This window comes from Mesocricetus auratus, unplaced genomic scaffold (assembly GCF_017639785.1).
Source record: "Mesocricetus auratus isolate SY011 unplaced genomic scaffold, BCM_Maur_2.0 Super-Scaffold_100676, whole genome shotgun sequence".
NCBI lineage: Eukaryota > Metazoa > Chordata > Mammalia > Rodentia > Cricetidae > Mesocricetus > Mesocricetus auratus.
In genome coordinates this window covers 15,123,582-15,141,287 of record NW_024429266.1, presented here as the reverse complement: position 1 = coordinate 15,141,287, position 17,706 = coordinate 15,123,582, and the positions used below count along the sequence as shown (strand labels likewise).

The following is a 17,706-nucleotide window of genomic DNA, read 5'->3' as shown; positions in this document are numbered from 1 at the left end:
ACACAAGAACTGTTTAAAATGTTTAAGACTTCCTCTCTGATCTGTCTCTCTCATAGGAAGTGGTGAGCTCTAGTTGGGGTTTGAGCTGAGAGTTTGAGACAACGCACTGAAATGACTCGGGTCTGTGTCCAAATCAGTGAAATGACAACTGATGTGAAATGAATAGAGAATTTTCATTTCTCTCTCTCTCTCTCTCTCTCTCTCTCTCTCTCTCTCTCTCTCTCTCTCTCTGTATACATGTTTGTGTAGATGTGTGTACACACATGCTAGAGGCTACAGGTTGATGGTGGGTGTCTTCCTCTGCCTCTTTCCACCCTCTTTCCTGAGACAAGGTCTCACTGAACCCAGAGCTTATCAACTCAGCTAGAGTAGCTGGCCAGTGAGCTCCAGGGACCGGGGCTGGGACGGCAGATGTGTGCTGTTGAGGCTGCCTTTCAAATGGGTGCTGAGGATCTGAACCCAGGTCCAAAGTTTGAGTGCTTTGTCGACTGAGATGACTCTCTGGGCCCTCCTCCATCCTTAAACTTTACATCTGCCCTCCCAACAGTAGGTTACAGGTAAATACATATCATCCTTGTCACTTAAACACAATTTTTCCCTCATAACCAATAACAACTCCATTCATGGCAGCAGGAGCCCCGGTGATGACTCTCAGCAGTGTTTGAGAGTTTTGACAGGCCAGAGAAAACGTCTCTAGTCAAATAAACACATTTGGGCATGAGCTGTTGAGTTACAATTCACAGACAAGCAGCCTTCGCCTGTGAAGGAGAACAGGTGGGAGGTGGTTTGGACCTAGGTGGTGGAGTCGCAAGAACAAGTAAAGGCTTTGCTTTGCTATCCTAGCTGTCGCTGAGGGTAGCAAGGCTAAAACCAACAAGGCCGGTAGGCAGTGCCTGGCCAGTGCCCACAGCAATGCAGTGGGCGCCAAGGACTTACTTCATGGGGCCTGTTCTCGGATCCTGGTAGTGCTCTGGCTCTGGCCTGCTCAGACTAGATCCTCCTCCCCCACCTTCCCCTCCCCTCCCGTCCTACGTTTGCTTCCCCTGCACTTCTGTGTACAATTTACTTGAAAAGAGGCATTCCTACCCCGCTTAAAATCAGTCTGCTACATATCAAGTGTAGGCCTGTGCGTGGTGAACTGGTTCTCAGTGCCTGAAAACCTATCAGGATCCAGACAAGTTGCCTTAAGTTTTGCGGTGGTGGCAAAGCTGGACATACCTTTTTATAACCTTCATGTCTGTCTGTCTGTCACTCCATATAAGAGGAAGCAGGGTGTTCTGTCTCTTCCATACACATCCCCACCTCTATGCGATGTACTGTTGGTTAATTCTGGAAGAGATGGCCTACCACATTGCATCTTCAAGCATGGAGATGGCCGTGTGTGTGTGTGTGTGTGTGTGTGTGTGTGTGTGTGTGTGTGTGTTTCTTTAATAGGCTAGGTTATTTGTTTTGATTTGTTTTGTTTTTCAGTGTGCTAGTTTTCATTGTTAACCTGATACAACCTAAAGTCACCTGGGTAGGGGACCATTAACTGAGGAGTTGTCTAGATCAGATTGGTCCCTGGGCATGTCTGTGCCATTGTTTTGATTAATTATTAATTGATGGAGGAGGTCCGTGCCCACTGTGGGCAGTCCTGTCCCTAGATAGATGGTCCTAGGTGAGCTAGCCAGAGATCAAGCCAGTAATCAGTGTTCCTCCATGGCTTCTGTTTGAGTTATTGACCTGATTTCCCCCAATGATGGATTGTGTGACCTGAAAATGTAAGTCAAATAAACCCTTTCCTCCTCGAAGGTTTTTCTGGTCGACATGTTTTATCACCGGAAGAGGAAAGGTAAACTCGGGCAGCCAGCCTTTGACCATTGACATCTCCCTGAATGTCATTTGTTGGCTGTTGACTCAAGGGAAAAGAAGCTCAAGGCAATTACGTTGGTTTTGAGTCTCACATTAAGGATGGGTCTGGCAGTCCAGGACCCTCACTCTGTCTCCACCCGGTCTCCAGCACGTGTGAAGATGGAACCCAGAGCTCATTCCCTGTCCTCCCTCCTGCCACCTCTTAGCCCCCACTGACAGTTGTCTGGGAAGTGTCAGAACCCAGGACGGCAAGCCTTTTATCCCTCTTGTCACAGGAAGCTGGAGACGGGTCAGTCCTCATCTGCTCTCTACACCCTAGCTGCTCACTGACTTAGCGTGGAATGCACATTCCTTTATCTGGGGAAGTCTCCATGCCCTAGGCCTCTTTTCTGCAAGGGCCTTTGATATTCACTCTCTAACTGCTCAGGTCACATCTCTTTTCTCCCATGCCCTTGACCGCTAAATTTGGTGTTTGCTTTTCCACCGTTGTCCTATCATTTGAAAGGAATAGAGAGAATGACTCTTGGTTAAAAACTGGATTTATTTAGGAGCAAGCAGATCAGGACTTGTCTTTCTATTGGAATATAAAAATGTTATTAACTGCAACTTAAAAATTAAAAGCTCTATATTTATTTATTTATTTTTATTTTTTGGTTTTTTGAGACAGGGTTTCTCTGTGGCTTTGGAGGCTGTCCTGGAACTCGCTTTGTAGACCAGGCTGGCCTCGAACTCACAGAGACCCGCCTGCCTCTGCCTCCTGTGTGCTGAGATTAAAGGCATGCGCCACCAATGCCAAGCCTTTTTCTTTTTTAAACTCTATTTTAAAAACGTAGTTTTATTATTGTTGTGTATATATACTCTAAGTCCATTGTGGAGGGCTTGATCTCCAACTTCAGCTTTCTCTCTACACTCAGTGTGACCCTGCCCATTCTATGGTTTTTTGTGCTTTTATCATCGATTTCCTCAGTCATGTCTCTATCACAGATTTGGCTCCTGAAGTAGACTTAATAGCCCATTGGTTCATTTGTGTTGCTTTGATGCAATACCACAGCCCTGACCTTTCCACAGATCTGGGGACTGGGAAGTTGAAGGTCAAGGCACAGGCAGATTTTGTCCTGTTCGTTTCCTCATCTTCCCATTGTGTCCTCTCATGATGGAAGGGCACAGGAGCTCTCTAGGGCCTCTTATAAAGATTAGTCCTAGTGCTCTTGGGTCCTAGACGCTATGCAAGGGTCCAAGGTTATAGTGCCATCACCTAAATGTCAGCCTAGTGGATTCTGGGGACGTTGGTTCTGTCACAGCAGTCTCGGGGACCTTTGTTCTGCTATGTCCTTCTTCCTTTCCCCACTGTAGCCAAGCTGGCTCCTCGCTGTTCTCAGCCACAGCGACTCGGAATGTGCCCACTGCCCTGCCTGGACTGCTCTCCAAGGGGATTGCTGGAGTTCACATGCTTTTCTTTCAGGCCTCTCAAGCATCCCTTAGCAGAGAGGCTACCTGTGTGAGCAAGTCCCTTACTCCGGATTCCCAAAGCCCCCTTCCTCTGTCCTGTCTTTGTGTTTTCCATGTGTCCCATGGGCTGTGTCATCCCTGCTCATTTACTCCGTGGTAGCGTGTTTGGTTTTGTTTGTTGACCCATCACCATTTCTGGGACTCAGTACATTCATTTTCGTATTGTTGCATGGATTTATCACCACAGGAATGCGTGGTCACATGCTTCCAAAGCTCCATGCACTCAGTTAGGCTTAATTTTTTTCTTTGATTGTAAATTCATTCCCATTTAGAGACCGAATAAAATAATAAATATGTAACTGAATCATATTTCCTCCCTTTTTAAATTTCAGGCACATAAAAAATGCACCTAAACTTGTAATAAAAGATTCTGGAGGATTTTACAACATGTTTTCATTTGATGGTTGTAAATAGAAATGGCTTAAATAACATCAACAAGTTATGGTCTGGGTAAAGGACCATTGTATTTTGAGGAGGAAAACATCAATAATCCCATTTTACTACTTCCCCAAACCTTTGAAATACACAGAACTCATTAATGCTGAGACATTTAATAGAAATAAAAGAAAACAACAAAAATTCACTGTGATAGTAACTGCTGAGAGTCTAAAGGTTTTTAATAATGCCTCAATAATACTGGATTAATGAATTAGTTCTTCAGAAAAATGGCCTGACTCAGTTGATAAATCAGGTTATACTATTTGCAGAAGCAGCAACTAAAATTCTGCTTGTAAATAATAATGGGGGGAAAGATCTGGAATGAATCAAGCCACTGTCACAGCTGGGCTGTGTTTTCAGTTCTCAAACACAATAGAATTAATATTGAATTTAACTGTATTTGAAACTTAACGAACACAAAAATGAAGTCCTTTGAGAATAGGCTTTTGTGAAAATTCAGTAGGGAACTTCATGAGAAACCGTTTTCCAGAGTCCGACTCCCAAAGGCTTTGTCTAGGAACAGTTTTAAAGTCTTGTGGGCCCTGCCATTGTGGGTAGACAGTCATGAATACAGTTTGTATGATTGCCATAATCTTTCCTTAAGGATAGGAGATTGCGGAAGTGGCTGTGGAGTCAGCTGGCCTGGTGCTGCTGGGTCAGTGGACACACTAAGTCCATGTCAGGTGCCACCTTAGTCTGTCCAGATGTATGTATTGTGTAACTGGAACTTCCAGGTGCTGCAGTCATTGAATGTAAGATCTTGCCACATTAAGAGTCTGTTTTCTTTATAGAAGATGTTCCTGGAGATCCCCAACCACCTCCGGATATTCAAGACCAGGAAGCACTGGGAAGTAGTTCCTTATGTGACTTCCCAGCTATTGGGAGACAGCGGTAAAGGCTACTCTGAAGCCTGCCTTGTCTCAGACCGTAGAAACTACCGGTAGTCTATAAGAATATGGTGGGTTACACTCTCATGCTAAGCTGTAGTGCTTCTCCAGTCTATGGACTGGTGTTTCTATAGCAAGAACGCGGCCGCTCTCCTGACTGTTGACCATGGTTAGACCCACATGCATGTCCTGAAACCATCAAAGCCCAGACAAGGCTTCCGCTGAGCTTTCTTCCAGATGTAAATGTCCTGGTGCTCTAGACATGTGCTATTGTTCTGCATGACACAGGGCACTCAGGCCTGAGAAAATCTGCTGGCTAGGCAGGCCTCTGTTTGGTGGGAGTGCCTCTTCTAGCCTGCAGCTTTTGGGCTATTCCAAGATTCCAGAGCTTCTGTGTTTGAGTTCATCCTAGTTGCAAGGACTCTCTAAGTAGCCATTTGTTCTCTTGGCTTGACTCTTTAGTGGGCTTATTGTGGACATTTGGATGGCAGGAGATGTTGGTTTGTTTTTCTGGAAAGTTCCATTCATCTGTCTGGCCACCACATCAGCGAGAAGCAGTGGCAAGGAAGTGACTTTTCACAAGTGTTTTGTGAGTGCGCACAGTATTATGACGTGGGAACTAATGAAGACCAGGCAGGACGTGAGCCATGATGCTCTTTGTCTGTTTTGACCCATCTGTTGTGATACTTAGCCGAAAGTCCACCTCAGCCCGGACAAGGGTCAGGAAGTGGAGAGGGATATTGCATTGGTCTTGGCACTTCTGACTTGGCCCTTCGTACTTGAAAGCTTGCCTGGAGAGTCGTCTTTACTCCTCTGTAGTGTCACCTCTTTTGAAGCTTAGGCTTGAATCACTAGCTATGACCTGAGATGCACTGACAGGGCCTAGCTTATGTCCTAGCTATGCTTTTTCACACATTAAGCACAGGAAAAACTTGGCATTTGTGCTGTGTTTTCAGGGCTCACCATAAAGTGCACTTGTGTGTCTGTGATTCTATTACGTTCTCATGTAAATGCCCAGGGAGGAATAGTCTACTTGCCTGTCTGATAAGAAAATTTAGCCTCAAGAGACTGAGTGACATGAGGGCTGGGGAGATAGTTCAGTAGTTTAAGGAGTTTGCTGTACAAGTCCAAGGCTAGGATTCAGATCCCCAGAACTCATGTAAATGCTGGGTGGGTGTGCTGGCCTAAATATGATCCCAGCCTCAGAAGGGGAACAGGATCCCCAGGACAGCCTGGCTAGTGAGACTAGCTATGTTGTTGAGCTCTGGATTTGAGTGGGAGTCTGCTTCAACTAATGGGGTTTAAGAGCAATTGGGGATGACTCCTGACAGCAACCTCTGGCTTCCACATGGATGTGTGGGCATGCCCACACACATCACAGCATGCACACAGATACATACACACTACACACACACTTGAAAAAAAGGAAAAGGCCTTTAATACCAGCACTTTGAGGTCAGCCTGGCCTACAGAGTGAGTTCCAGGACAGTCAAGGCTACACAGAGAAACCCTGTCTTAACCTCCACCCTCCCCCCAAAAAGTGGAAAAGTAAAATGAAGATTAAATGACTTGCTATGGTGATAAAATTAGAAAATAGCAAAGCTTATAGTTTTAAACTAAAACCTGAGCATTCAGAGTGAAATGCAGATCTGTTCACCGACTCCCCACACGAAGAGGACAGGCTGCTTTACTCTTGCATCTTTAATTGTAGTGTGTTTTACAATATCTGTAAAGGTCAGGGCCACGTTAGCTTTATAACATGTGCCAAAGGAATTCACAAGTAAATAATAAATATTCAAGGAATGAATGGCACGTTGAATGAAGAGATAAATGAACGAATAAGCTGATTAATGACTGGACCACCTTGGCAAAGCTCCACCCAGGTTCCTATTGAAAACCTCTGCATTGTAAAATGCTGTTGCCCAGTTTAGGACTGTGGTCACATGCAGGATGTCACCTTTAAACTTTTCCTTTCTTCTGATTGATGGTTAATGCGGATAGGCCAAATCAGGCTCACACCAAGAGTTTCAAATGGTATTGATAAATTCATAGTCAGAAGTCAGAAGCAAAACCTAATGAAGAATGTCTTCTCCAGTATTATTCTCCTACTCTCATTTCCCCCAGTATGGTTCCCTAGAAAAAACTCAGGGGTGAGTTTTATGATCTAGATTTTTTTTTCATTAGACCACACAAATCACTTTGTAAAGTTTACAGTCCCTTTTCTCAAGATCAAGCCAGAAGACGTGTGACAGAGGCAGGCACGGGGAAGAACACGTTTCTTCCTATGTTTGAAAAGCTTAGTTTTCAGCCAGACCTTTCCCCTGAAGCTCACTATGGAAAAAGGAAGGTCACTGAATCCATTGTGGCTTGGTTCTGGAAACTTGACTAGTGTAATGTAGGAATGAAGAAATGACAACTGCCAGACATGTAGAAAAGCTGGCATCGGGTGGGCTGTGCTTGCTTTGGTGGAAGAAGGCACCTATCATTCAGCCTAGAAATTCAATGCATTTATTATGTACAGCACATGGGGGGCTAGCTGGTCTCAGTGGGACATCTCTGGAGGAGAGCAGTCTCAGGGTGCAGTCATGCAGGAGGAGGAAGCAGAGATCGCCAGCTTTTGCACACACCGCTCAATTGTTCATTATCACAGCACTTGGGCCAGAGAGAGGCTTTGCCATTTGCATGGGTCTGAGACACTGCAGTTCTTGACATGGCTGTGTCCATGTGAGCAATACACATTCACTTATGACTTCATCCCCTCTCCACAGAGGGTGATGGGTGGGAGTTCCCCAGGATTTATGTGTTCCTTCCTCCCCAAATAAGTAAGCAACAGTTTGGTGATGAAGGGTTAAACTGGGCATCATAGGTAGGTCTAGAAGTTGTTAGTTTGAGTATAGACATCCTGTTCCAGATTTTGAGCAGTTGGTCTAACCTCTACTCCAGGATGTGCTGAGCCGTTTCTAGTGTGTCCAGGATAGAAACAGTGTGAGGGCGGGGAGATGGATCAGTGGGTAAGGTGTCTGCCATGCAAGCATGTAGACCTGAGTTCAGGTTTCCAGCAGCTGTGTAAAAGCTGGCGTAGTAGCACAGTCTGTAATTGCTGCCCCCGGGGAGGTCGAGACAGGCAGATCTCCGGAGCTCACAGGCCAAATAGATGAGCATTAGGCTCAGTGAGACACACTCTCTCAAAACACAAAGTAGAAGTGCTTGGGAAAGATGCCTTTTGTCCTCGCATGTAAGTGACATGCACACATAAACAGTATATTACTCATGTGGGTTGGTGCACGCGCGCGCGCGCGCACGCACACACACACACACACACACACACACACACACACACACACACACAAAATGCGTAGCTTAACCCTGACCTCTAAAGGTCTCCTTCAGCCTTGGGCATTTAGGTCAAAGTCTTTGTGACTTCCCTCACCATACAAACGAAAGCCAGTACAGGCCTGGTAAAGCTACGTAAATGTGGTTTTTTTTGAAAGAACAAAGAAATCCTTGGTCTCTTCTGTAATTGCACCAAATTACATCTTCAGATGACTTTGTCTTCTTGTGGTGCTGGTTTTCTTTATCCAGAAAGGAAACTGCACAGTTGCCATGATGTGAAGTCTGACCAGAGCTTTGAAATGACTTTAGAGACAAAGTCATCTCAGTTGTCCCCATTGCAACACCAGCCAAGGGGCAGATGTAAATGACAGCCTCCAGAAGCAGTCCTCAAAACCATGCACCAGATTCACATTTTCAAGTGACCAAGAACCAGGGCCACAAGTCCTTTCCATTGCATGCTTGCTGAGAAACATCTGGTGGCTCTCTGAGCCACGCCACTGTCGCCAGGAAGGGTGATGTCTATAATGCTAGTTAGAGGGAAGGATGGATGCTGGGGCAAATGGTCCAGGATGTGACCTCCACCCGCATGTGTTGTTTCTAAGTAGAGTGAGGGATGTCACACACCCTCCAAGCACAGCTCCACTGTCAGCTTCAGTTGAGGCGGAACGTTAAAGGAACAAGCCATTTAGGGTTTAGAGTTTATGACCAAGGGAAACCAAGGAAGGAAAGAGCCTGGCTGTGTGTCTGGGTATAAAATACCAGCCTCCTTACCCATGCAAGAGACCTTTCTCCATTGAGAGTCACGAGGAGGGATCCTGTGAGTGGGTAAAGGTTATGGTTTCTGCCATGGCAGAGAGTTAGTTGGGGTAGATAATTATTTATTAAAGGTCAGGGGGAGGGTGCAATCTTTGCTCTGTAAGATGCGTAACAACATCTTTACCCCTAACCAGTAGCTGTCATTACCCCCTCCCAGTTATGACAGAAAACAAAGCAAACCAACTGAATGTTTTTTAATTGTCTTCTGGGTCTCTGAGCACCATTGACAGCCAGAGGGGACTGAGTGAGAAAGCCTTGTGTCACATTGTTCTGTCTTTAGCCTTTGAGCTGTAACTCAAGAACCGCTTATCATATCTGGAATATTCATGAAGAATGGTCACCTAGCGCTAAGTTTCTCACAGGAGACACAGTCACTTGGGAGGATAGGGGTTTCTCATCTACTTCTGTTGAGGCCACAGCTAAGGTCACACACATAAACCAATGTGTCAGGCATCCCTTCTCCTCTTGTCATGTCTGTCTCCCTTCCCTCCCATTCCTCTGTGACTTCCTAGAGTGCTATCAGCTCATGGATTCCAAAGCCCCCTCTTCCAAGATTCCACCACATGCCCAGTGGGCAACTAAGGGAGGGCAGGACCTGCCTGCTCAGGGGTTTCTCAGGCAGGGGGCATCTTGACAGAGGGTGTTAAAAGGATGTGGGGGCTGACAAGCCCCTCCTGTCCTGTGAGGACACTGACATGTCTCAGCCTGGTTACCATCTTGAGAACAGACTCCAGGAGGCAAGAATGGAGGTTACCCTCGAGATGAAACATCACGACACGCTTTCTGCCTCCTGGGAATTTGCTGTGATCCTGATGATAGAACACGCACCTCTCTCATAAGGAAGTGTTTGCCGAGTCCCATGATTTGGAACAGACTGACGCTGTGCCCTCCTGGATGAGCAACATGTGTGTGTGTGTGAGTGTGCGTGTGTGCATGCGTGCGTGCGTGTGTGTGTGTGTGTGCGTGTGTGTGTGTGTGTGTGTGTGTGGTGTGATGGCTATGTAAGTGAGCCACAGTAAGTGGCACACATTTAAACTGTCCACTTTGGTACATTTGGACAGAAGTGCACACACCCACAAAGCCATCCCCAGTGACAATAATGAACAAACCCTTTACCCTCCCTAAGTGTTCCATGGTCTCAAGGATAGGTTAAAAAAAAACTATTACCAGAGCAGGGACCACAGTAGAGACACAGAGAAAGGGTGTGGGGGAAGGGGGGTTGCAAGGACGTGTGTGGGACAGAGGGAGTCCACGCTGACCCTACAAGGAGTTCCCTGAGCAGGCAGGGGAGGGTCTGACAGTCAGCCTGAGCACTTAGGTGACACCTGAAACACCAGACCACAAGCATCAGGTCTTGGGGAACTGTTGAAGCAGTTAAATTAGCTCTGGCATAGGTTCAGAACTTTTCAGCCTTTTGTTCTTTACAAATCCCATAACTAAATTTTAAGAATTTCACATTTTGTAGTAAATCTAGGAAAATGCAGCTGAGTACATTGACAGCATTTCACGCATATAAAATCAATTAAAGGGAGTTTCATAATTAGCAGATTCTAAACAGCCCTACACAGCTAGAACTTCTCACAGAACCAGTGCAATTCCATTCCTACACCTGATGGTGGCCTACAGGCTGCACATGCTTGTGCTGTTCATGGACTTCAGTAATGGGAAAGCAAAAGATCCCACTGTGTCACACCACAATCTTGATTATCTTTGTATTTGCAAAGTTCAGTATTCAGGTTTGTGCCATAACTCTGAACTTGGAAGTATGGGAAGCGGTTTGGTAATGTGGCAGGAGTATGCTTTTTTATTGGAGGCTGTAAACCTAGCTGTGAATTGAACCTGTTTTCCCACGGTAATGTATTAACTGGAAAAAGAGTCTTATGTGTGAAGTTAGTCGTGCTAACATGGGATCATCTTCCTCTTTTACCCGTCCTTGGTACAGATGGTCAGCTCGAGGGAGACAGTAATCTGTAAGGTAATTGCCAACATTATCACCACCCTTGCCGATAATACCACTACCATCTAAAGTATGAAGCCTATACCAGGTTTGTTAGATAATGAGAGTAACCACAATGGAAGGTGCTACTGTGTCTTATCTAACACTAGTAATAGCTACTGTCACTTATTAGCAAGTCAAGGACTATGCTAAAATGTTACATATACATCACATTTTATCCTTACCAAGTGAAATAGGTATGACCATGTTATTATACTGGGGGGGATAGAGTATGATTCTTTTTTTTTTTTAAAGAAACAAACAATGGTTACTGGTTATGGGTACTGAGTGGTAGAGCCAGGGCCTGAGCCTCCCACACTCCTCCAAAAGTTTGGGAAGGAACCTGTGGAAAACTGTCATGGTCGCTAATTGGAAAGCCCATGACCTTGACAGAGTCTCTTGCCCTGTGATCCTGATGAGAAACAAGTTGCTCAGCTTTTGACTAATTCATGAACTTTTAAAAATAATATTTTAAAGGCTTGGGGTGGCTCAGTGGCTTGCTGCAGAAGCATGAGGACTAGAGTTTGTGTCCATAGTACCTACATGAATGCTGGCAGGTATGGTACCGTGCCTGTATCCCAATACTTGGGAGGTGGAGATCAGTAGAGCCTGCTGGCTAACAAGACAGATGAATTAGGGAGTTCCAGGTTCAGTGGGAGACCCTGCTCTGCCTCAGTATACAATGTGGAGTGTAAACAAGGAAGACGACCAACATTAGTCTCCGCCTACATGCACACATATGTGCATGAGCACTCTCCACCTGTGCCCATGCTTTATGACCACACAACCTGACCCCACAAACACATGTGCAGTAATGATTCCACATAGTGCCATCTGGTTTCTAGGATCCAGGACAGAGCGTCTTCCCATGCCTGTGTCTTTCATCTTCTGCACTCTGGTGGACACCTCATGTTTTGACAGAACTGCTTCTTGTTTTATTTATTTAACTTTCTCAATGTGTGTTCCTCACCCCTGTCTCTGGTTGGGATATTCAAGAGCACGGTGTTGGCATTGGCTCAGTTGCAGTAACAGGAGAGGCACGGGATGTTCCGCAGTGAGAGGCAGGGAACATGCATGTCTGTTTGAGCAGGGAGCTCTTATCTACAGCACCTTCTCATGTCCTATTAATTGCTTGCCACCTGCCCTTGGTACCGCCGAGTTCAGAAGCCGAACACACTTGCTTAAGACCGCACTTGCTCAAAAATTCCATATCTCTGCAGTCATCCAGAGAAGAATCACACAGGCTGGGCGCAATCATGACATCTCGGCCTAATTTGGTTTCGTATGTAAAACAACTTTGCTCTGACGTTTAACATTTCTCCCTCCAGTGGGGTTTCCCTTTGTCTTTCTGAGCTCATTACCTAGCACGGCTTTATGCCTTTCCTTTTTATTTCTTCCTCTCTCACACACCAGGATTCACATCCATGTGCGCACCAATGTGTGATCTTCATTACTGGGGAAGTGCTACTGGCTCACAGAACAGACTTACAGCGGTGACAAACCCTGGTCCAGGAAAGGCAGCCAGACATTTCTATTGATGTTGTACGCTAATGAAGTAGAACTGTGAGCAGGCTCTCTCACACAGGCAGCAGGCTCTCTCGCACAGGCTTCTCACTGTGGAGAATGTGTCCCCTGCCAACCAGAGGGACCCACTGAGGGACTAACTTCAGTTCACACATTGCATCAGTGAGGATGGCAGAGCCCTTGAGGCTGGTACCCTTCCTGCAAAGAACAGCAGCATGCCATGACTCCGCCCAACACTAATTTGTTTCCTGGCTGCTCTCCAGAGGTAGGCACACACTGTCTGTGGTCTGGGAATTCCTCAAACAGCCAGAATAAAGGATACTGACTTGAGCTTTCTCCATTGATTCTTGCTGAGTAGATCTGACATACTAAGAGGGTGAAGGAGATGCTGGGCAATGTCCTCTTTAGATCTCAGGAAGCCTCTGCTTTCAAACTGCCACCATCAAACCCCTGGGGAAAGTGTCATGGAAGCTCAGAAAGCTGGAAAGGTCATAAAAAAGCAGAATTTTCTTGGGGAAGAAGTGTTTGGGGGTAGGTAGTGTGTAAACTGTCCTTGTTCACAGGCTATGACTATACTCTCTCAAAGTAGAAACCTCACTTCTCTGTGTCCAAATGTTTGGACTCTAATGGAGTAAACAGTTATTACTGGTTCTACTCTGCCTGAAGTTTGCTACCTATTGATTTGTACGCTTTCAGTCTTGCAATTTGCCTTCAGAAGATTCATTAATGAGGACACCTGTTTTAGGGAGCCGAGTAGCTCTAAAGATCACCCAGGGTGAAAGGCCACTCAGCAGGAAAGGTGACAGGCTGGGAATGCAAATCCTAGGCCGGGGGGGGGCAGAGTGTGAAGGTAAATTCCCTTGATCTGGGAGGCTGCCTGCTGTGCAAAATAAACATTTTATTCTCAGGACCCAGTCTTCTATCCCAGGCCTCAAGGAAGAGTTGTTTATGGAGGGAGAAACTTTAGGAACAAAGTGGAAAGAAACTGTCTTTGAAGAACAGCTTAAGTCTTGTGCAGCCTGTCGCTAGAGGCCTCTAGAATAATAAACCAGGAGCAAACATCACCAGGAATTTGTACAACACATGCTGGATGCTGACTCCAGATGTTGCCTTCATCACAGACCCAGAGGCTTTGGAGGAGCACATGCAAAGCACTCTTTTGGCTAAAATAATGCACAAAACCACCCTGCCCTCAACAGTGGCATTAGCATTTATTGCTAAGCAACCTACCCCTCAGAGGCTGAAACTCGGAGCAGGAAGCAACCAGGAGCATCCCTAAGCAGCACTGTTTGCCTGGCCAGTGTTTTCTTGCCTGAGCCCTGCAGATTCAACAGCCCTCATTACCAGTTCCTCCTCATCCATTGAGAGTCGGCTACCACCTGCCTGCTAGGGGGCAACCTCAGTGAACCACGAATGGAATGAATACCAGCCCAGAATGTCTCAGCTGCACTGACGACTAGAGAGCAATGGTTTTAGTGCAGTCTGAGTAAATGTTAGTCTCTTAGAAATTTAGGGAAGACATGACAAGGTTAGCTGAGGCCAGGGAATCTATTCTGATACTAAGGAGTAGTGAAAGCAGGGTAGCCACACGTGACTCTTTAACTAGGCGCAGCGGTTATGTCTGGGAAGCTGAGCCGAGATTCAGTGTCCCTTCAGCCAGCTGTCCATCACTGGAGCAAACACCTGAGATGACCAACGTAAAATTAGAAGAAGTATATTTGGTCTCGTAGGTTTCAGTTCATGGTCAGGTGGGCAACTGCTTTTAGCTCTCTGGTGAGGGTATCGGGTAGCAATGGTAGGGAGCTCACGTCAGAGTTAAACTGATCACTTCCACACTAGGAAATACAGGAGGTGGGAAGGGGCCATATCCCTTTCAAAGACCTGCTCAAATTTCCCAATGACCTCTCATTAGGTCCATCTCTTAAAGGCATAGTAGCACTCTGGGGGCCAAAGCCTTAGTTCATGAGACTTTGGGGGAACATGTAAGGTACATACTAGCAGAGGCTCATTTATAAAATAGCAAACGAGTGGTGGGCATAGGATGCATTTGTTACTTGGCCGCTTTATCCTAGATCGCATCTCTATCATTCATTCACTCATTCATTGATCTCACAAGTATTTCTTGTGAGATTCCTGAGTAATAAGTATTGTGACAACCATTTAAGGACTTAAATATTTTTCGCTCACACAGCTGAGAGTCTAGTGGAGAAATAACTGTACAAAAAATATGACCAACAATAACATGAGGGCTTAGAACTGAAGTTTGGAAAAGGAGAGATGATGCCATCATGTATTTTACTAAATCACTACAGGGGTAGAAGGAGGCCAGGGCAAAGTGTGAGGAGACCATGTGAGTGGGGGGGGGTAAATTCACTAACATGGCTGTGGGCATCAGAGGGTAGGTTAACCTAACCCCGCGTGTGCAGGCAGCGGCACAAAGGTTGAGTCCTTCTAGGAATTCCCACTTAGCCAATTTGGTGATTGGATGTGAATGAAAAGCAGACAAAGAGGATCCTAGATTTCTAACCGGGGACCCTTGAGAGCTAATTATATTATTTTCTTAGGTAGTGATTGCTGGAATGAAGGAAGACTTGGGGGCAAAGAAATTTAGTTTGGCATTGTCAGTTTGAAGGGATAGGATTTCGGAGAATGATCAGGCAGGGACAGAGAGGGAATTCCTAGACACCATGGTGATGGTGCAGGTGGACACTGAGGCCATGGGCTTGGGTGTGATTTTCTGGAGAATGAAGTCTCCAAGATGTGTGACACAGTCTAAGGGAGTCATTAGACTGAGAGAGAGAGTCTGTGGATTATGGCAGGAGACCCATCCTCCTGAAATACTCTTAGGACAAGTGTCAAAACAATGATGGCACCAGAGAGCCACATTATGGGGTTTTCTGTGTTCTTGTGTGGTCATTACTAACTGTGACAATTTAGATGTGTGAACATTAACTTCACTACCCTCTTCCTTCAGAGGGCCATTACCTGGTGCCCAACAAATCTTCTCAAGTTCCATTTTGTGTGAGAGATAAGACAAAAAATAATTTTGCATATTTTCTCTGAAAGAGGAGAGTACTTTGGGATTAAAAGTTTAGGTTGAAAATGTTGCATAGGTGCCAATGGCTACTCTTCATATGTGCTGAAGTAAAAGTAGAGATATTGACATAGGGATTCTGCTGGTGTGTGGTTTGTGCTGTTCCAATTGGCTATTTCCTGAGGTCACAAGGTGGGTCCAAAACAGACAGCACAAATATCTCAAGACCCATGAGCAAAGCAGATGTCAGGCTGGGTGCCTGGCTCTCTTTCTCTGGGTTTACTATAGCTCCTCCTATGTCCATCCTCTGGGCCCTGCCGTACTCTCTGTGTCCATGTCAGGGATGCTCAACATACAGTGTTCATGACTCAGAATGACCCCTGCCATATGTTTCCATTCTCATTTGACACTGAATTCCCTCTATTTTAGCACATACAAAAAAAACATGTCTGTTGACCCATTCCTATTTGAAGTCAATAGTCAAACTAAAATATTGATAATGTGTAGAAAAGCCATAGAGAGACATTTTGGTTCCCATAGATGTCTCTCTTCACTTGTTGATGTGAGCTCTTGTGGGCTTTTGGATCAAGGGCTGCTTAAGTGAAGGGATGTTCTTGGCTATCATCCAGCAATTGATTCCTCATTCAACAACTGTCTTAGCCTTCCTCTGCTGGAGTCACTGACAACTTCTAGGCTGTCTGAGCCAATATATGGAAGTAGGCCCAACTATGACCTTAGTGGGTTTGTTGGCTCTCTTAGGGCTGGTGTTGGTTGTGTGTGGAAAGGAGTGGTGAGGAGCCAGAGCCCTCAAGCATGGCATGTGGATCAAAGAGCTGCAGGACTCCATGCTGTGCCTGTGTTGATGGATTCTGGAGTCACTTCAGATCCGACTAAAAGGATGGCAGAAGAGTGTGGCTTTTGATAATCTAGGAGCCAAGAAGGTCTTCTGGATATGAACTCACATAGGACAGCAATTGTCCCCAGGTCCCCAGTTTGGTGAAGCTAACATATCCATTTTTTAAATGTTGGAAATTGAACTATGAACAGCAACAGGCTGAATAGAGAAGGGATCACTTCAGGGGAGAGGGAAAAATCAAAGAGAAGGGTGAAAGACTTCTCAGAACCAGCGGTAAGTCATGAACTCTGTAGGACAGATGTGTCTCTATGTCAATCAAACCCAGAATCTAAGCCACACACTCCAAATCCAAAACACCACGAAGTGTGCAGATTCTTTCTCATGTAGCCACTGCCTTGCTGTGGAACATCTTCCTGACGATTAAGGGAAAGGTAATATTTTAGACAGGGCCTTGTGTAACCCAGCATGACCTATAACTCACTCTACAGATAGAATGACCTTGAACTTCTGATCCTCCTGCCTCCACTTCCTGAGTCCTGGAACAGAAGGCTTACATCACCACATCAGGTTCATATGGTGTCCTGGATCAAGCCCATGGCTTTGGGCATGGCAGCCAAACTCTACCCATGGAGTTACAGTGTCATTCCAGTGAAAGCATTTTAAATAAGCAAGTAAACCAAGACCTCTTAAAACCCAATAGATTGCTGGTGACTTGAAGACATATGTGGTTGGCCATAGGTGTTCCTTGACTCTTGAAGTGAAAAATCATGGATGAGTAAGTGGTCAAGATGTCTGTGGGTACTCCAAAGTTTTCATCTTTTTGGATCTGCCTGTTTGGCACACTCTACTCTAGAATCCCCCACTCCCCACCCCTCAGTGGTTCTTTTGGGTCCCACAAGCTCTTGAGCTGTGATTAAGGACTGTCTAGACACAGCTTAAGAGGATGCCACGAGTGACCCTCATCTGGTTTGCATGCATGACTTCTCCAGGTGGAACCTGATCACTCAGACCTATTTCTCCAGCCACTTTAGAGGCTGCCTTGGGTTTCCGCCTCAGGAGCCTTCCTCACTGCTGCTCTGTGAAGAGGCCTCTTGATTTATTAATCAATTAATCAGTGCACGCCGAGGAGCTGCTCAGGGTAGTTAAACAGGGAAAGCAAAATGCTGGGGCCCATCATCCAGACAGATTGTGATTAGGACAAACCTCCCACTGACGATCTTCCTGCCCACCCCAGCTGCCCCGCCTTACCCCCCATACACGCCACTCAGTCCAGATGCGCCTCTGCTCCATAAAACTGACAGCGCTGTTCTGAAGGACATTTTTGTTGGTGTCCTAGAGGAAAATGACTCCTGAGATGAGCTTCATCTGTTACTCACAATAGCCGTTGAATTTTGCAAATTCTGCTAAGCCCAAAATATGCCGGGTGGTTCTGCTGTTACATGCATGGACCGTGCTGTCCTGG

At 45.8% G+C, this 17,706-nt stretch overlaps 1 protein-coding gene across 1 annotated transcript in view; it reads left to right on the top strand.

The window, feature by feature from the left end:
• Window positions 1-17,706, top strand: part of Kif26b (kinesin family member 26B) — a 393,085-nt gene that overhangs the window by 116,373 nt on the left and 259,006 nt on the right. The window lies entirely within an intron of this gene.